Source organism: Zingiber officinale, chromosome 1B, assembly GCF_018446385.1.
Source record: "Zingiber officinale cultivar Zhangliang chromosome 1B, Zo_v1.1, whole genome shotgun sequence".
Taxonomy (NCBI): domain Eukaryota; kingdom Viridiplantae; phylum Streptophyta; class Magnoliopsida; order Zingiberales; family Zingiberaceae; genus Zingiber; species Zingiber officinale.
This window is the reverse complement of record NC_055986.1, coordinates 109,567,217-109,585,343: the sequence shown is the minus strand read 5'-3', so window position 1 is coordinate 109,585,343 and position 18,127 is coordinate 109,567,217.

Genomic DNA, 18,127 nt, shown 5'->3' with positions numbered 1-18,127 from the left:
TTTATATGCGAGCATTCTCTCGTGCCTCAAGATTATAAGCCACGAGGTTCAAACCGGGCATGTCAAAGACTCACGAGCCGCTCGATCATGTTATAAGTGAGCGAAGCCCTCGCGCTAAGTGTCAAAAACTCATAAGCCGCTCGACCATGTTATAAGAGAGCGAAGCCCTCGCGCCAAGTGTCGAAAACTCATGAGTCGCTTGACAATGTCATAAGTGTACTTAATTCACACATCTCAAGACTCTTGAACCGTTCAGCCAGGTATAGATGGTAGAAGAGAGAGAATTCTAAAGTGTCGAACGGGCATGCATTGATTGATACTTAGAAATTTTTACAAGCTGCTTGTGGAAAATACAAAAAGCTGATGAGAAGATTAAAATGGAAACTAAGCAAGGTAATCGAGCACATTGTCCAAAAGTGACTCAGTGATCTGCTCCCTCTTTATAATATGACTCGGTAGATCAGGGGAGAGATAGTCGTTGTCCTTCAATTGGCGGAGGGTGTTGTCGATGCGATAATCAAATAGATAGAGAGTCTGATTGGTAAACATCTTATTAAAAGTGTCAGAGTGAAGGTAATTTACTCCGATGGATTCAAACCGACCGAGTTCCTCCTCTTTGAACTAGTTGAAAGCCACCCTGGACGCCTCCAACTCAGCCTTTAGGGCAACCAGCTTAGCATCTTTCTCATTGAGCTAGAGCTTGCTCACCGCTTGCTCTACAGTTTGGCTCACTTGCTCGGCCGCTAGAGCAGCTTCTGCCTCTTTAAGATTCTGGACCAAGACTCGAGCCTCTTTGTTTTTGAAGTCAAGGTCTTCGATGGCTCAGATTTTTGGAGCATTGATAGAATTTATCTTCGACTCAAAGTTATGAGCCTGCTTGGTTAACCGGTCGAGTTGGAGGGCTTGCTCATAATTCTTATTCTTCTCCACGTTGAGCGCCCGTTCGGAGCCCAGCAGCTACTCAGAGCTCTGCTCCAAGTCTTTCTTCAGTTGGACAACTTCTGTAGTGAGCTGCTCAACTTAAGCCCATGAGGTGTATGTTGTTGGTGCAATTGACCTATAAGGTTTTGATGTTTGACATGCACCCAAGTCTGGTCAGTTTGACCAAGGGTTAATCCAAACAGGACTTGATGTTTGGAAAAGAGTAGTCTAGTCAGGACTAGATGACTAGCAAGGAGAAGTCCTAACTGGAGGTTAGGCAAAGTGGAAGTCATGGTGAGTGAAGCTAGGCCATAGTTAGTGAAGCTAGGTGGTGGAAGTCCTGGTGAGTGAAGTCAGGCCCTAATGAGTGAAGCTAGATAGTGGATGGAAGTCCTGATGAGTGAAGTCAGACCCTAATGAGTGAAGCTAGGTAGTGGAAGTCCTGGTGGGTGAAGCTAGGCCCTAGTAAGTGAAGCTAGGTGGTGGAAGTCCTGGTGAGTGAAACCAGGTCCTAGTGAGTGAAGCTAGGTAGTGGAAATCCTAGTGAGTGAAGCTAGGTGGTGGAAGTCCTGGCGAGTGAAGCTGGGCCCTAGTGACTGAAGCTAGGTGGAGGAAGTCCTGGTGAGTGAAGCCAGGCAATGGAAGTCCTAGTGAGTGAAGCTAGGCAACCGTAGGGGGAGATAACCCTAGGTTATATGTCACTGACTGGTTTCCGATCGATTGCACGTGGTCGACTGGACTAGCGAATTTTGAATTCTGTTAACACTATTTTACCGTACCATTTTATCTATTGTGCTAACTTAGTGTTGCAGGGAAGTTCAGTTAGGTCGACGGGCCGATTGGATAGCTGGCACGCAGTCCAGACTGGTCAACGGGCTAACCGAATGTCTGGCAAAAGGTAAGTAATAGTAAGTCACTGGAGGGGAGTGACTTGGTGAGGACGAGTTCCCTGTTTGAGGGAACTATATTCATCGATCCAACTTAGATCTATTTTGGAAATCTAAGTTGAAATTGTGACTAGATTCTGGTCTCGAGGAGACAAAATCTAATTACTATTCTGTTTATATATAGATTGTGCTAACTTTTATTTTACAGGGTAGTATAATATTTATTACCTCGGACTAATCATTTTCTTGTAAGAAAAAGCTTTTGCTGGAAAAAGGGGTCCGGGCGTCCGGAAGGGATCTGGGCGCTAGGAATGCAAAAGTTTATCTCGTCGCAACATGGAGCACGTTGATTCACTGGGCCGACGTCACGTTCCAGGCGCCCGAAAGGGATCCGGGCGCCCGGAGGTTCTTATATAAGGAGGCCACCACATGGAGCAAAGAACAATAATTTCTTTTTGCGATTGCTCTATTGCGCTACTCCTGCGACACTTCAAAGGTCTTCCGGCAACCTACGGCTCAATTTCTTATTGTTGTTGTCGGTATTTCTTTTTATATAATTCTTGTACTCAATCGTATAACATTTTACGAATTATTAGTGATTGCCCAACGAAAACACTCTCACGTGCGGGCCTTAGAGTAGGAGTCGACAAAGGCTCTGAACCAAGTAAAATTAGTTTTGTTAGCGTTGTGTTTTCTGTTTCCACTGCTTACTCGATAACGATTTTCAAAGATCGCTATTCACCCCTCCCTCCCATCTAGCGAACTTTACAATCCAACATATGCTTGGCCAGACGGGGCTCACAACTGTTGCTTTTTGTGATCCAAAAACGCTAGCCACTGGCAGATAGCCAAACTCTCCACCCATAACTGCAAGATGGAAAAACTAATTAGTTCTGACCGGGAAAGGCAGAGAAAATATTTGGTTAAAATTTACCTCAGTGGATTTTTGAATAAAGCTGTCAGCAAGCTCCCTAGGTGGAAGGGTCATCGCTCTGACCTTGGCATCTGCATATGTTTGTGCAAGGGGACCTTGGATGGTTATTTGGTGTCATGGGGAATGAGGCTCGACACCATTCGAGTGATGCCACTTGTCGGCTGGCAAGCAAAGGATGGCCTTGATGCTTCATCGGCCGCTCTGGTCTGATGGCTCTGAAGTGGTCGAACCCTTGGACTTAGACATGGGAGAGGAACGAATTATGGATACCTAGTCGGCCGGCTAGTGGGCAGAGGCATCAAGTAGGCAATCGACGATGCACATATCATCCCGACCGATAGCATGGACAACGAAGATGTCCGATCAGACGATGGAGGGGTAGGTAAGGTAGCCTCTCTCTCAAGAACTGCTAAAGATGAAGTTTCTCCGCGCTCAGATGGATATGGGATGTTGAAGAACAGAGGGTTGTAGGGTTGAAGTTTCCAAGCGGGAAGAAGCCTTCACCTAGTGCTTGTTGCGACATTGGATTAGCAGCTCACCTGAAGTTGTCGACTCTAAAGGTATCGCGATCGGCACCATAGATGGCCACTTGAGGGGTAGCTCGCCAGTTGTGGTCGTGGTGTCGCTAGCCATCACTGGCTTTCGCCTGCTTCGCCAGTCGGCTCCTCCGAGTGCTCCTCCAGTAATAACCCTCGACTCTCTAGCTTAACGACGCATTTGGCATTGATTTTCATGTCAGTAAGCTTTCTCTTGCCGCTTAGTTGTGCCCTCAGTATGATTTAAGCTGTAAAACTGCTGGTTGCTACTCGGAAAACCTAATGGTTCCACTGTACAAAAATTTTGTACAAAGGTCTGAACCTTTTCCTAGCTACCATGTGTTCTTTTAAATTAAACTCGGATCGCCTGCAGAACTTAACACGTTTGATCTTAAGTTTAATTTATTTGTTCTTTTAGGTTTAGACTTGGATCTCATGCGGAACTTAACACTTTCGATCCAAATCACCTAGGTTATTAATTCTATTAAATATTAATTTCCAAAATTAGCTTCCAGTACTGACGTGGCGAGGCACATGACCTTCTTGGATATGGGAGATGTTGGTTGCTACTCGGAAAACCTAGAGGTTCCACTGTACAAAAATTTTGTACAAAGGTCTGAACCTCTTCCTAGCTACCATGTGTTCTTTTAAATTAAATTTTGGATCGCCTGCGGAACTTAACACGTTTGATCTAAAACTTAATCTATTTGTTCTTTTAGGTTTTGACTTGGATCTCCTACGGAACTTAACATGTTCGACCCAAGTCACCTTAAGTTATTAATTCCATTAAATATTAATTTCCATAATTAGTTCCCAGTACTGACGTGGCGAGGCACATGGCCTTCTTGGATATGGGAGCAACCACCACCGACTAGACAAAACCTTTTATGGAAAGCTAATATTTAATTTCCTAAAATAACTTTAGGTTAACCGAAAAGAACAATCAAATCACAAGGAAAAAAAAAACAAAAGAACACTATATCGAAAACAAATTCGAAACTCTAGAATCATATGCCTCTTGTATTTAGTATTATTTTCAAAAATAACTAATATGATGCGGAAAGAAAAATACTAGTTATACCTTTTAGAAAAACCTCTTGATCTTCTACCGTATTCCTCTTCTAACCTCGGACGTTGTGTGGGCAACGATCTTCCGAGATGAGAACCACCAAGCACCTTCTTCTTCCTTGTAAGTTTCGTCCATCAAAACTTCTTCTAGGATGAAGAGGTTCGGCCACCACCACCATGCTCCAAGGGATGCTAGAAAAGAGGCTTCTTTTCTCTCCTTCTTCTCCTTCTTAGATCCGGCCACCAAAGCTATCTCCACCATGAGAAGGTTTCGGCCACACAAAGGAGAGGAGAGGAAAGAAAGGGCCGGCCACACCCAAGGAAGAAAAGAGGGAGAAAAATAATAGAGTTGTTCACCATGAAGCCTCCTCTACCCCCTCTTTTATAATCCTTAGTCTTGGCAAATAAGGAAAATTTAATAAAAACTTCCTTAATTCTTTTGCCATTGAAAAGGAAAATTTATTTAATTAAAAATAATTTTCTTTTCATCATGTTAATGGCCGGCCACCTTAATCCCTTTAATCAAGGAAACTTTAATTCACACAAGAATTAAAACTTCCTAATTTGCTTCCGGAAATTAATAAAAAATTCTCAAATAATTTTTCCCTTCATGGTGGTTAATAAAAAGGAAATTACAATATTTCTTTTAAACATGTGGATAAAAAGAAAGTTATCTCTAAAAAATTAAAATCTCTTTTAATCTACAAATAAGGAAAGATATCAAATCTTTTCTTAATCTTTTGTAGAAACTTATAAAAGAGAATATTTAATTTTAAACTCTCTTTTAAATCATGAACATGATTAAAATTGAAAGTTTTCTTAAAATTTAAAATCCTCCTTTAATCAACAAATAAGGAAAGATTTCAAATTTTAAACTCTCTTTTAAACATGTAGATGATTTACAAATAAGGAAAGTTTTTACCAAAAATTAAAACCATCCTTTTAAACTACAAATAAGGAAAGAGATTAATCTCTTCTCTTAATCTTTTGTAGAAAGTTATAAAAGGAAATTTTTAATTTTTTAAACTCTCTTTTAAAATCATGATATCCACATAAGAAATAATTTTAATAAAATCCTTTTAATATTCTAGTGGCCGGCCACCTAAGCTTGGGACCCAAGCTTTAAGCCACCTACATGACTCATCCACTTGGTCTTGGCCTAGCTTGGGTTCCAAGCTAGCTTGGCCCCATTGGATGAGTAAGAAGGTGGGTATCGGTGGGTATAAATCTCTATATACTAGAGGCTACGATAGGGACCGAGAGGAGGAATTGGTTTTGGTCTCCCGATGAAATTAGCATCCCGTGTTCGCCCGAACACACAACTTAATTTCATCAATAATAATTCATTCCACTAAAGAACTATTATTGAACTACCGCACAATCCCAAATTACATTTTAGGCTCCTTCTTATTATGAGTGTGTTAGTCTCCCTGTGTTTAAGATAACAAATGTCCACTAATTAAGTAAGTTACTGACAACTCACTTAATTAATATCTAGCTCCAAGAGTAGTACCACTCAACTTCATCGTCATGTCGGACTAAGTCCACCTGCAGGGTTTAACATGACAATCCTTATGAGCTCCTCTTGGGGGCATTCTCAACCTAGATCACTAGGACACAGTTTCCTTCTATAATCAACAACACACACTATAAGTGATATCATTTCCCAACTTATCGGGCTTATTGATTCATCGAACTAAATCTCACCCATTGATAAATTAAAGAAATAAATATCAAATATATGTGCTTGTTATTATATTAGGATTAAGAGCACACAATTCCATAATAACTGAGGTTTTTGTTTCTTTATAAAGTCAGTATAAAAGAAACGACCTCTAATGGTCCTACTCAATACACTCTAAGTGTACTAGTGTAATTATATAGTTAAGATAAACTAATACCTAATTACACTACGACCTTCCAATGATTTTTTCCTTTCCATTATGGTCGTGAGCTACTGTTTATAATTTATAAGGTACTGATAACATGATCCTCTGTGTGTGACACCACACACCATGTTATCTACAATATAAATTAATTGAACAACGTCATTTATCATAAATGTAGACATTTGACCAATGTGATTCTTATTTCTAGATAAATGTTTATACCAAAAGCTAGACTTTTAGTATACACTCTAACAGGAGCAACCACCACGACTAGACAAAGCCTTTTAAGGAAAGCTAATATTTAATTTCCTTAAATAACTTTAGGTCAACCGAAAAGAACAATCAAATCACAAGGAAAAGAAAAAACAAAAGAACATGTTGGATCGAGAAGCGCTAGAGGGGGGTGAATAGCGCTCGTGGCTATTTCGTTCGATTATCGAAAAACTATCGGAGTAAAATACGCAGCGGAAATGTAAATAAACAAGCACACAGAGACAGGAGGATTACTTCGTTCGGAGCCTTGATCGACTCCTACTCGAAGGCCCGCGATCCTTGATCGCTTTCCGTAGGCAACAACTATAAGCTCGTAAAAACTATTACAAACTAATTACAATTCAAAGCAGTAAAAGATTATACCGACAACGAAGGACTAAATCTGAAGCTCCGGGTTGTCGGGGTGTCGTTGCAGCACTTCGGGATCATCTCGTTGACAGCTTGTAGCAGATAGTTCACTTGGAAGAAGATATTTCAAGCTGCTGGTCGAGATGTCCTTTTATTGGACGTTCAAGGCGCCTTAAACCCCAAAATTTATCCCTGTTCCTGCGCTGTGATAACCTCCGCTGACTGCTGCTTATCCTAACCTGAAGGCGCCTTCATCAAAGCTCCAAGGCACCTTCAATGGTCCAAGGCGCCTTCAATCCCTATGAAGGCGCCTCCAGCTCCACTTCACAGCCAGCTTCAGGTTTTGCACCCGAGGCGCCTCCAAGCTCCATGGAGGCGCCTTGGACACTATTCATCCGAGGGAAAACATCATTATTTTGTACCTACAAGATATGTTAGTCCCAAACAATATCCTACATCACAAAGTTAGCATAAAACAACAGTATAAATATGATAAAGAATATTATGACAGTCTCCGGACTGTCCGAGGAAACCCTAGGTCGACCCGACGCCTACTGTTCCCTCTACGGGGAACGCGTCCTCACCTACTCCACTCAGGAGATTTACCTGCTGCCAGTGCGATCCTCCAGATTAACTGGACTTTTGCTCAGCACTCGATGCTTCCGGACTTTCTGCTGGACATCCGCTTCCCGGCTAGTCCAGTCTTTCACCTGGTTCGCGACACCAGGACTTTCCACCTAGGGTTACCACCCCCTAGGACTTTTTGCCTGAAGTCATCGACCTGCCAAGACTTTCCGCATAGGGTTACCACCCCCTATGACCTAGGGTTACCACCCCCTAGGGTTTATCCCTTTGCCTAACCGCAGTTAGGACTTTCCTGAAACACTCATTCAACATGTTAGATACAAAACATCTTAACTTTGAATTCTTTGCCATTATCAAAACACGAGTTCGATCGTCGGATGCTTCCTGCACCAACAATCTCCCCCTTTTTTATTATGGCAACTCAAATTCAAAGTTAAGTAACCAGAACGAATAGATAACCATTTGGCACAGGCAAATTTGCTAAACTATATTCTCCCCCTTAACTATTGCTCCCCCTTTTGTAGTAATTTCAATTTGAATTTTGCTACTCTCCCCCTTTACCATATATCAAAAACAATAATAGACTTTTGAATAACTAGATACTTAATATTCATTTCTTATGAAAAGAGGTATCTTTTTGATAAATTTTTAAAGGCTAGGAGAAAAAAATAAGATTGTAACTTAGCTTAGATCTTTAGAAGTATTGATTTTTTAAAATTTGGGTTAATAGTAAACTTAAGTTTGAACAATATTTAAGTTTTGGTTTAGTTTATTCATTCAGGTTCAGTTAGTCCTTAAGTCCAAGCATGAGTTATATTCAATTAACTGACTAGGTATCAGAGCCCTAAGGGTCAAAACATGCTTATGCAGAAAACCGAGTGTACTTTTCCAACTATCTAACCTTTGGCTACTTGCTGACTGCCTATAGGGAAACAACTTTCGCATGGTTAGTTAAGTCAAGTCAATTTGGTCCAGTTAGATTTGACTAGAGCTAGAAGACTTGACTTGATTGATGTTTATTGCGTGTTTAACGCCCAGACTCATATCGATGCACAGAAATAAGCATTCTTGAGTCCAGGCTGAACCCTCTGCATCTCACGCCGTTCTATATTTTTCAAACACAATCAAGGTAAACCTAGGTGTTTGTGAGATGCTCTTGGCTTAATTCTAGGGGAACATGATTTCTAGGGGGAAAACTTAGGCTAATTCCAAAATTTTGAAAAATCTAGGAAATTGGGAATTTTGAAAATTATTTTTCCTTGATTTTGAAAGGAAACAAAATAATTAAGTAAAATTAGGCGCCTACTCTACCCAACACATTCCTATTTGTCTTCTAAGTGCACTGAATTCAAGTTCAAGTAAGGGTTTTGTAAAAATGTCAGCTAGGTTTGATTTGGACTCAACATAGTTGAGTGCAATTTCACCCTTAGCTACATGATCTCTTACGAAATGGTGTTTTACCTCTATGTGTTTAGTTCTAGAATGGTGTATAGGATTTTTGGTCAAATTAATTGAGCTGATATTATCAATAAAGATTTTTGTATTTTTATATTCTAGTTGAAAGTCTTTTAAGGTATGCATCATCCACAACAGTTGAGATGCACATTCTCCTAGAGCTATGTATTCAGCTTCTATAGTGGATAGAGCAACACAATGTTGCTTTCTGCTTGACCAACTTACTAGTCACTGACCTAGAATCTGGCAGCTACCACTTGTACTTTTTCTGTCTAACTTGCACCCGGCATAGTCTGAATCAGAATAGCCATACAGGTCAAAGGTGCAAGTTCTTGGGTACCAAAGTCCTACATTTAAAGTTCCTTTAATATACCTAAGTATTCTTTTGACATATGTTAGGTGTGACTCTTTTGCACAGGATTGGTATCTCGCGCACATACCTACTGCAAACAATATGTCGGGTCGACTTGCAGTTAGGTAAAGTAAGCTACCTATGGCACTCCTATAGTATTTTGGGTCTACTGGTTTTCCTTCAGGGTCAGAGTCAATATTAGTGTTGGTTGCCATTGGAGTATTTATAATTTTTGAATTTTCCATGCAGAATTTTTTAATTAACTCTTTAGCATATTTAGTTTGATAAATGTAGATTCCATCTTTGGTTTGTTTAATTTGTAAGCCTAAGAAGAAGTTAAGTTCCCCAACCATACTCATTTCGAATTCATTTTCCATTAACTTAACAAATTCTTTTAAGAACTTAGAGTTAGTTGAGCCAAAAATTATGTCGTCAACATAGATTTGGGCTATAAAGATGTCTTTTTCTATAGTTTTTACAAATAAGGTTGGATCTATTTGTCCTTGGTTAAAGCCTTTGGATATTAAGTAGTTAGATAATCTTTCATACCATGCCCTGGGGGCTTGTTTTAGTCCATATAATGCCTTTTTTAATTTGAATACATGGTTTGGGGAGTCTAAGTCTTCAAATCCTGGAGGTTGACTTACGTAGACCTCCTCCTTAATAAACCCATTTAAAAAGGCTGACTTGTAATGCCCAAAAAAATCTCAAAACTATTTTAGAAATATTCTATGATTTTTCTGGAATTTTAGGATATTTTTACATAATTTTTAGAGTAGCGGAAGTAGCAAAAACAAATAGAAAACGAAAACGGCCTAAGCGGGAATTGAATCCGAGACCTATGATTTACGGATAATTCTAGTAACCAGTTGAACCCAGCCATACTCATTTCGAATTCATTTTCCATTAACTTAACAAATTCTTTTAAGAACTTAGAGTTAGTTGAGCCAAAAATTATGTCGTCAACATAGATTTGGGCTATAAAGATGTCTTTTTCTATAGTTTTTACAAATAAGGTTGGATCTATTTGTCCTTGGTTAAAGCCTTTGGATATTAAGTAGTTAGATAATCTTTCATACCATGCCCTGGGGGCTTGTTTTAGTCCATATAATGCCTTTTTTAATTTGAATACATGGTTTGGGGAGTCTAAGTCTTCAAATCCTGGAGGTTGACTTACGTAGACCTCCTCCTTAATAAACCCATTTAAAAAGGCTGACTTGTAACGCCCGAAAAAATCTCAAAACTATTTTAGAAATATTCTATGATTTTTCTGGAATTTTAGGATATTTTTACATAATTTTTAGAGTAGCGGAAGTAGCAAAAACAAATAGAAAACGAAAACGGCCTAAGCGGGAATTGAACCCGAGACCTATGGTTTACGGATAATTCTAGTAACCAGTTGAACCCAGCAGAGCCGTGCTGAAAGGATAGGGAGGCAATTAAATTTATATTAGAGTTGGGCCGAATTACCCACTTAATATAAATAGGAAATTATTAAGTGGGGTTTTATTTTGATCGGGATTCTTTCTCCTCAAACCCTCACCGACGCCACCTCTCCCTCTCCTCCCTCTCTCGGCGCCAACCACAAGCAAGGCTAGGGTTCCGTCCCAAGGGTTTCAAGGGCACCTTCCGGCGACGACTTCGACACGAGGACGCTCCCCTCCGCAAGAGGAACGTGTAGACGCGAGAAGATCGTCGAAAGGATCGTCCCCTCCGGAGATCTAGCGATTAGATTTGTAAGAAATCTAGCGCAGGAGGTAAGAAACCCTTCACCTGCGGTATAAGTAGCTATTCGTGTGATTTTATGCATTAGTTTAGTCGTATGCAAATTTCAGCACATAAGGTGTGCACTAGCGTACACCAAGCGCCAGATAGAATGTTTAGCGCAGTCAAATGCAAATTAGGCATTTTATTAGCTTGGATAAATGCACTAGAAGCATTTACATAGTCTATTTAGTCTTGCTCCAGTTTTTACAGGACCAAATGTCCAATGGGTGGGCTCCCACAGTCGCCTCTAGGTTTAGATAACCTAGTAAAAGCAAGACAAGAAATATTAGCTATGTTCAGTATTTTACTTTTCAGTGGCACTGTACAGGATTAGATATCCATTGGGTTGGGCTCCCATAGTCGTCCCTAGGTTCAGATAACCTAGTAACCCTACTAAAGTCGGGACTTGCAAACCCGGGTCTAGTTAGGGATGCGCGCATAGCACGTACAATTGCCGGGCCCAAACAGCAGCATGATTATTATTTTAATCTATTATGTTATTAGCTTTTCAAAACTCACAAAGATCAGTTATATTAGTTGAGTTTGAATTCAGCTTCAGTCTAGCTCAGTTCATGTTTCAGCTCAGTTCTTTCTTATTGATACACATGATAGTTTATGGTTAGCTTTGTATGCCATGCTTTAGTGTTCATGTTCAGTGATTTCAGTATGCCATGTTTAGTCTAAACAGTACATATTTCAAATAGCATGTTTTAAAGGCATATTGCATCGAATGCATATTTTTGTGAGGTAGATGGTTTCTTACTAAGCGAAAGCTTACAGATACTTTTTCCTTATACTGCAGATAAAGGTAAAGTAAAAATGGACTAGTGGAGGCTGGAGGACAATGCGATGAAGATGTGTGTGGATGGAACTTGGAATAGAGATCTTAGGGAATTTCAGCAAACTTGTTTAAGCACTAGAACTTTTAGCATTTGGTTATTTCGCACTTTAGTATGTTTAATTGCCATGAACTAGTAAATTATGCACTCTATCATGCTTAGACCCTTAGTTATGTGATGTTAGAATGTTTTCCAGTCATCTTAGAACTTGTAGTTGTGATTGAGGTACGAAACAGTGCTGAAATCAGACTTTTGGTACGAAATCAGAAACCCCAATCGATCGGCTGATCGATTGGAGGCTTCTCAATCGATCAGCCGATCGATTGAGAAGTTCGTACCGTGAACAGTAGGCCTCTGGATCGATCGGACGATCGATCCAGCAAATTCTGTCGCGAACAGAAGGCTCTGGGATCGATCACTGGATCGATTGGCCAGTCTGGATCGATCAGCCGATCGATCCAGAATATTGTCCTGAGCACAGTAGCGTGCTGGATCGATCACTGGATCGATCCAACCCAAGTCCCGCATACAGTAGCCACCTGGATCGATCAATGGATCGATCCGGCCATTCCAATCGATCCGTGGATCGATTGGGAGGCCTGATATCAGCAAGAAACTCTTAGTTAAGTTCCTTGACCATTGGGGGATGTAATATATGTCATGAATAGTTTAGATTACACCCCTTAGCACATCTAGAACCAAGAAATGATGATAGTTAGCAAAATTTTAATTAGTACAGCTTCCGCACTTAGATTTAATGATGGTCATGGAATAGTTAGCACAGATTAATGTAACGATCGGCCTCACAACCTAGTCAGTAGGAGGCGGGTCGTTACAGAGTGGTATCAGAGAGTTTCCATACTTCCTACACACACATCAGCATTGAACCTGCAGCTTCCAAGTAAGAACATCTCTCACTCTCTTTATGTTTCTTGTTTCATGTTTAGATATAACTAAAGCATGCTTGTTCATGATAGTAGTTGACATGATAACAATAGTTACTCCCTTATGATTGTGTTAGTCATGTATGTCCTCCATGTCTCTAGAGATGGCACGAGGACGCCCAGCTAGAAGGGCACCAGCTATTGAGCCCCAGCATGAGGCAGGCAGTTCAGTGCCTCCCCCAGACCTGACAACATTAGTGGCTCAGTTACAGCAGCAGTTAGCTGAACATCAACAGGAGATAGCCACCTTAAAGGCTAATCAGCAGAATACTCCCACAGTCACCCCGGAACTAAACGTAGCAACGCCAGTAGTCTTAGAGGTTCCACTAGTCCAGCCTACAGCATCAGTAGCCCCAGCAACAGTAAAGGCAAAGAGATAAGCCTATCTGATCCAGTGGCAGAGAGTCAAGCCCGAGAACTTCTCAGGCACTAGTGAACCATGGGATGCCCAAGCCTGGTTCAAAACACTGGAGAGTACGATGGAGCTTCTGGACTGGCCAGAACATGAGAAGGTAAAGTGCGCCTCCTTTTGTCTGACAGGAGATGCACGCATGTGGTGGGAGAGAATTAGAGCGAAGCGCCCAGTAAACCAGATGACATGGGCAGACTTCGAGAAGGAGTTCTTTGAGGAATTCTTTCACATGCGGGTCACAAACCGCCACTACGATGAGTTCACCGAGTTTTGTCAGGACAACCTATCAGTTGAGGAAGCCGTGAAGAAATTCAATAGATTGGCTCGTCTATGCCCTGAACTAGTCAGCACAGAGAAAGAAAGAGTCCGGTTGATGCTCAAGATGCTGAGGCCGGAAATAGCAATGAACGTGGTTGGCGGCATTCACAGGCCGCAAACCACCGAAGAACTAGTCAGCAGTGCTCTGACCACCGAACACTACCAAAACAGTATCAAACAGCAGAAGCAAGTCCTCTCAGAGTCAAAAGGGCAAGGAGGCTCAGGTACTCAGAAACAACAGGGCCACAGCTCCAACTGGAAAGGGAACTCCAGCAATAAGCGCAAACCAGGGAGTTACCCAGCTAGCAAACAGCCTAGTTATCCAAAGTGTGCTACTTGTGGGAAATTCAACCCTGGAGTTTGTCGTAAAGGCACACGAGGATGCTTTGAGTGTGGACAGGAAGGGCATATGGCTAAGCAGTGCCCGAACAAGACTAGTCTTCCTCCACCACAGCCAATTCAGTATGGAGGCCAGCCAACTCAGTTACATCAGATGCAGGCCGCTCTAGATGGTCCACACATCAGCCAGGGCAGACTAGAAGCCCCTCCAGCTATGACGAATGCAAGAATCTACTCCTTAACCAGAGAAGACGTAGCGAATGCCTCGACAGTTATTACAGGTCAGATTAGTATTTTACAGCAAAGTACAACTGTCTTATTCGATACTGGGGCAACCCATTCTTATATATCCAGGGCATTTGCAAAGAAATTAGCGATACCTCCAGAGGTACTCAGTAGTCAGTTTCTGACGACATTGCCTTCAGGAAAAATTATGGTATCCACCCACTGGCTCAGAGCAGTACCAGTCATTATAGCAGACAGAGAACTCTTTAGTGATCTGATAGTGCTAAATATGACTGACTATGATGTCATCTTCGGAATGGACTTCTTGATCAGATACGGTGCCTCCATAGAGTGCCGTAAACAGAAATTCGTATTCCAACCTGAAGAAGAAGCATAGTTCGAGTTCGTTGGAGAACCAAAGCGAAGACCCAAGAAGTTTCTCTCAGCTATGAAGGCACAGAGGTTAATGGATTCAGGATGTACGGGGTTCTTAGCACACGTAGTCAGTACTAGCCGGGACAAGGACCAACAGCTAGCAGAGGTCCGAGTCGTATGTGACTACCCATTAGTCTTCCCCGAAGAGTTACCAGGCCTAGCACCAGACAGGGAGATTGAATTCGAAATAGAGCTCATTCCCAGTACAAATCCTATTTCCAAAGCACCTTACCGCAAGGCTCCAGCAGAACTGAAAGAACTTCATGAGCAACTACAGGAGCTGCTTGACAAGGGCTTCATACGTCCGAGTCACTCACCATGGGGAGCGCCTGTATTGTTCGTGAAGAAGAAGGACGGGAGCATGCGCCTGTGTATAGATTACCGGGCACTGAATCAAGTCACGATCAAGAACAAGTATCCTCTTCCCAGAATAGATGACCTGTTCGATCAGCTAAAGGGGGCAGCAGTGTTCTCTAAGATAGACCTCAGATCAGGTTATCATCAAGTGAAAGTCAAGGAAGGGGATATACCCAAGACAGCATTCAGGACTAGATACGGACATTACGAGTTCGTAGTCATGCCCTTTGGCATGACAAATGCTCCAGCTACTTTCATGGACCTCATGAACAGAGTATTCAGAGAGTACTTAGATAAGTTCGTTATCGTATTCATCGATGACATTCTTATCTATTCAGGAACTCAGGAAGAACACGCAGAGCACCAGAAAATAGTACTGCAGACCCTTCAGCAGAACCAGTTGTACGCCAAGTTCACAAAATGTGAATTTTGGTTAGATCAGGTGTCCTTCCTGGGTCACATCATCTCAAAGGATGGTATCATGGTAGACCCCAGTAAGATAGAAGCTGTGAGTAACTGGAAAAGACCCAAGAACGCCAGTGAGATCAGGAGCTTTTTGGGACTAGCAGGTTATTACAACAAATTTGTAGAGGATTTCTCCAGGATAGCCTCCCCACTGACAACTCTTACCAGAAAGAACAGAAAATTTCAGTGGACAGAGGACTGTGAGAACAGCTTCAGCGAGTTAAAAAGAAGATTGACCAGTGCACCTATTCTAGCTCTACCCGAGAACACAGACAGCTTTGATATTTATAGTGATACCTCTAAGTTGGGACTAGGAGCAATGCTGATGCAAGACGGTAAGGTAATCGCCTACGCCTCCAGACAACTCAAGGATTATGAGAAGAACTATCCTACTCATGACCTTGAGCTTGCAGCAGTGGTGTTCGCTCTCAAAATTTGGAGACATTACTTGTATGGAACTCAGTGCAGAGTGTATACAGATCATCAGAGTCTGAAGTACTTCTTCACTCAGAAGGATTTGAATATGCGACAGCGCAGATGGCTAGAGCTGGTCAAGGACTACGATATAGACATCCTCTACCACCCAGGAAAGGCAAATAGGGTAGCAGATGCACTTAGCAGAAAGTCCAGTGCTGCCCTATTATCTTTGGCAGTCATGTCACCGCCCCTACAGAAAGAGATCACAGACTTCGGTCTTGAACTCATAGTTGGACAGCTCTCTACTATGACGTTAGAGTCTACCTTGCTTGGTGACCTTCAGACAGCTCAGGAACAGGATCCTGAAATTCAGAAAATCAAGCAAGGGATAGCAGAATCAGAAGGTGGAGAGTTCAGAATATCAGATAGCGGGGTATTATATTTTGGTGACAGATTATGCGTTCCAGATCAGGAGGAACTACGCAGGAAGATTTTAGATGAGGCTCACAAGACTCCCTATGCGATGCATCCAGGCTCCACCAAAATGTACCAGGACTTGAAGAAGCGCTTTTGGTGGCCTGGGATGAAGAGAGACATCGCTCGATATGTCAGCATCTGCCTAACTTGTCAGAGGGTTAAGGCAGAACATCAGAGACCAGGAGGAGTCTTGCAGCCTATCCAGATTCCAGAGTGGAAGTGGGAAGACATTTCTATGGATTTCATAGTGGGATTACCCAGAACCACGAATGGTTTAGATACCATCTGGGAAATAGTCGACAGGTTGACTAAATCAGCCCACTTCTTAGCTATCAGGATATCCTACTCTATGGAACAGCTAGCACAGTTGTATCTCAAGGAGATCGTTAGACTACATGGAGTCCCACGAACCATTATATCAGACAGAGACAACAGATTCACATCACACTTCTGGGAGTGTGTACAGTCAGCGTTGGGCACGAAGTTAAAGTTCAGCACAGCTTTCCATCCTCAGACAGATGGACAGACGGAGCGAGTGAATCAGGTACTTGAAGATATGCTCCTATCATGTGCCCTAGATTTCAAAGGAAGTTGGTGCAAATATCTGAGTTTAGCAGAATTTGCATACAACAACAGCTATCAGGCCACTATCGGTATGGCACCTTACGAGGCTCTCTACGGGCGGAGGTGTAGATCTCCAATCTGCTGGTATGAGAGTGGTGAACAGAAAGAACTAGAACTTCAGACAGATCTAGTGACAGATACCACAGCAGCTATACAGCAGATCCGCCAGAGGATAGAGACAGCTCAGAGCCGCCAGAAAAGCTATGCTGATACACGGCGCAGACCCTTAGAGTTTTCAGTTGAGGATTCAGTGTTCCTCAGAGTAGCTCCCATGAAGGGAGTAATGCGTTTTGGGAAGAAGGGCAAACTAAGTCCCAGATATGTGGGGCCATACCTTATCAGCAGGAGAGTTGGCAAGATAGCATATGAGTTAGAGCTACCCCAGGAAATGTCAACTGTCCACAACGTATTTCATGTCTCTATGCTGAAGAAGCATATCCCAGATGCCACCCAGGTGATTAAGCCCCAGCAGGTCAGCTATGACAGTCGACCTATTCAGATAATAGACCGAGCAGTTAAGAAATTACGGAACAAGGAAGTACCATTAGTGAAAGTAATTTGGCAAAGTCACACAGCAGAAGAGGCAACCTGGGATACAGAAGCCAGTATGAGACAGAAGTACCCAGAGCTATTCTAAGTTCGAGGACGAACTTTTTATAAGGTATGGGGGATTGTAACGCCCGAAAAATTCTCAAAACTATTTTAGAAATATTCTATGATTTTTCTGGAATTTTAAGATATTTTTACATAATTTTTAGAGTAGCGGAAGTAGCAAAAACAAATAGAAAATGAAAACGGCCTAAGCGGGAAATGAACCCGAGACCTATGGTTTACGGATAATTCTAGTAACCAGTTGAACCCAGCAAGGCCGTGCTGAAAGGAAAGGGAGGCAATTAAATTTATATTAGAGTTGGGCCGAATTACCCACTTAATATAAATAGGAAATTATTAAGTGGGGTTTTATTTTGATCAGGATTCTTTCTCCTCAAACCCTCACCGACGCCACCTCTCCCTCTCCTCCCTCTCTCGGCGCCAACCACAAGCAAGGCTAGGGTTCCGTCCCAAGGGTTCCAAGGGCACCTTTCGGCGATGACTTCGACACGAGGACTCTCCCCTCCGCAAGAGGAACGTGTAGACGCGAGAAGATCGTCGAAAGGATCGTCCCCTCCGGAGATCTAGCGATTAGATTTGTAAGAAATCTAGCGCAGGAGGTAAGAAACCCCTCACCTGCGGTATAAGTAGCAATTCGTGTGATTTTAT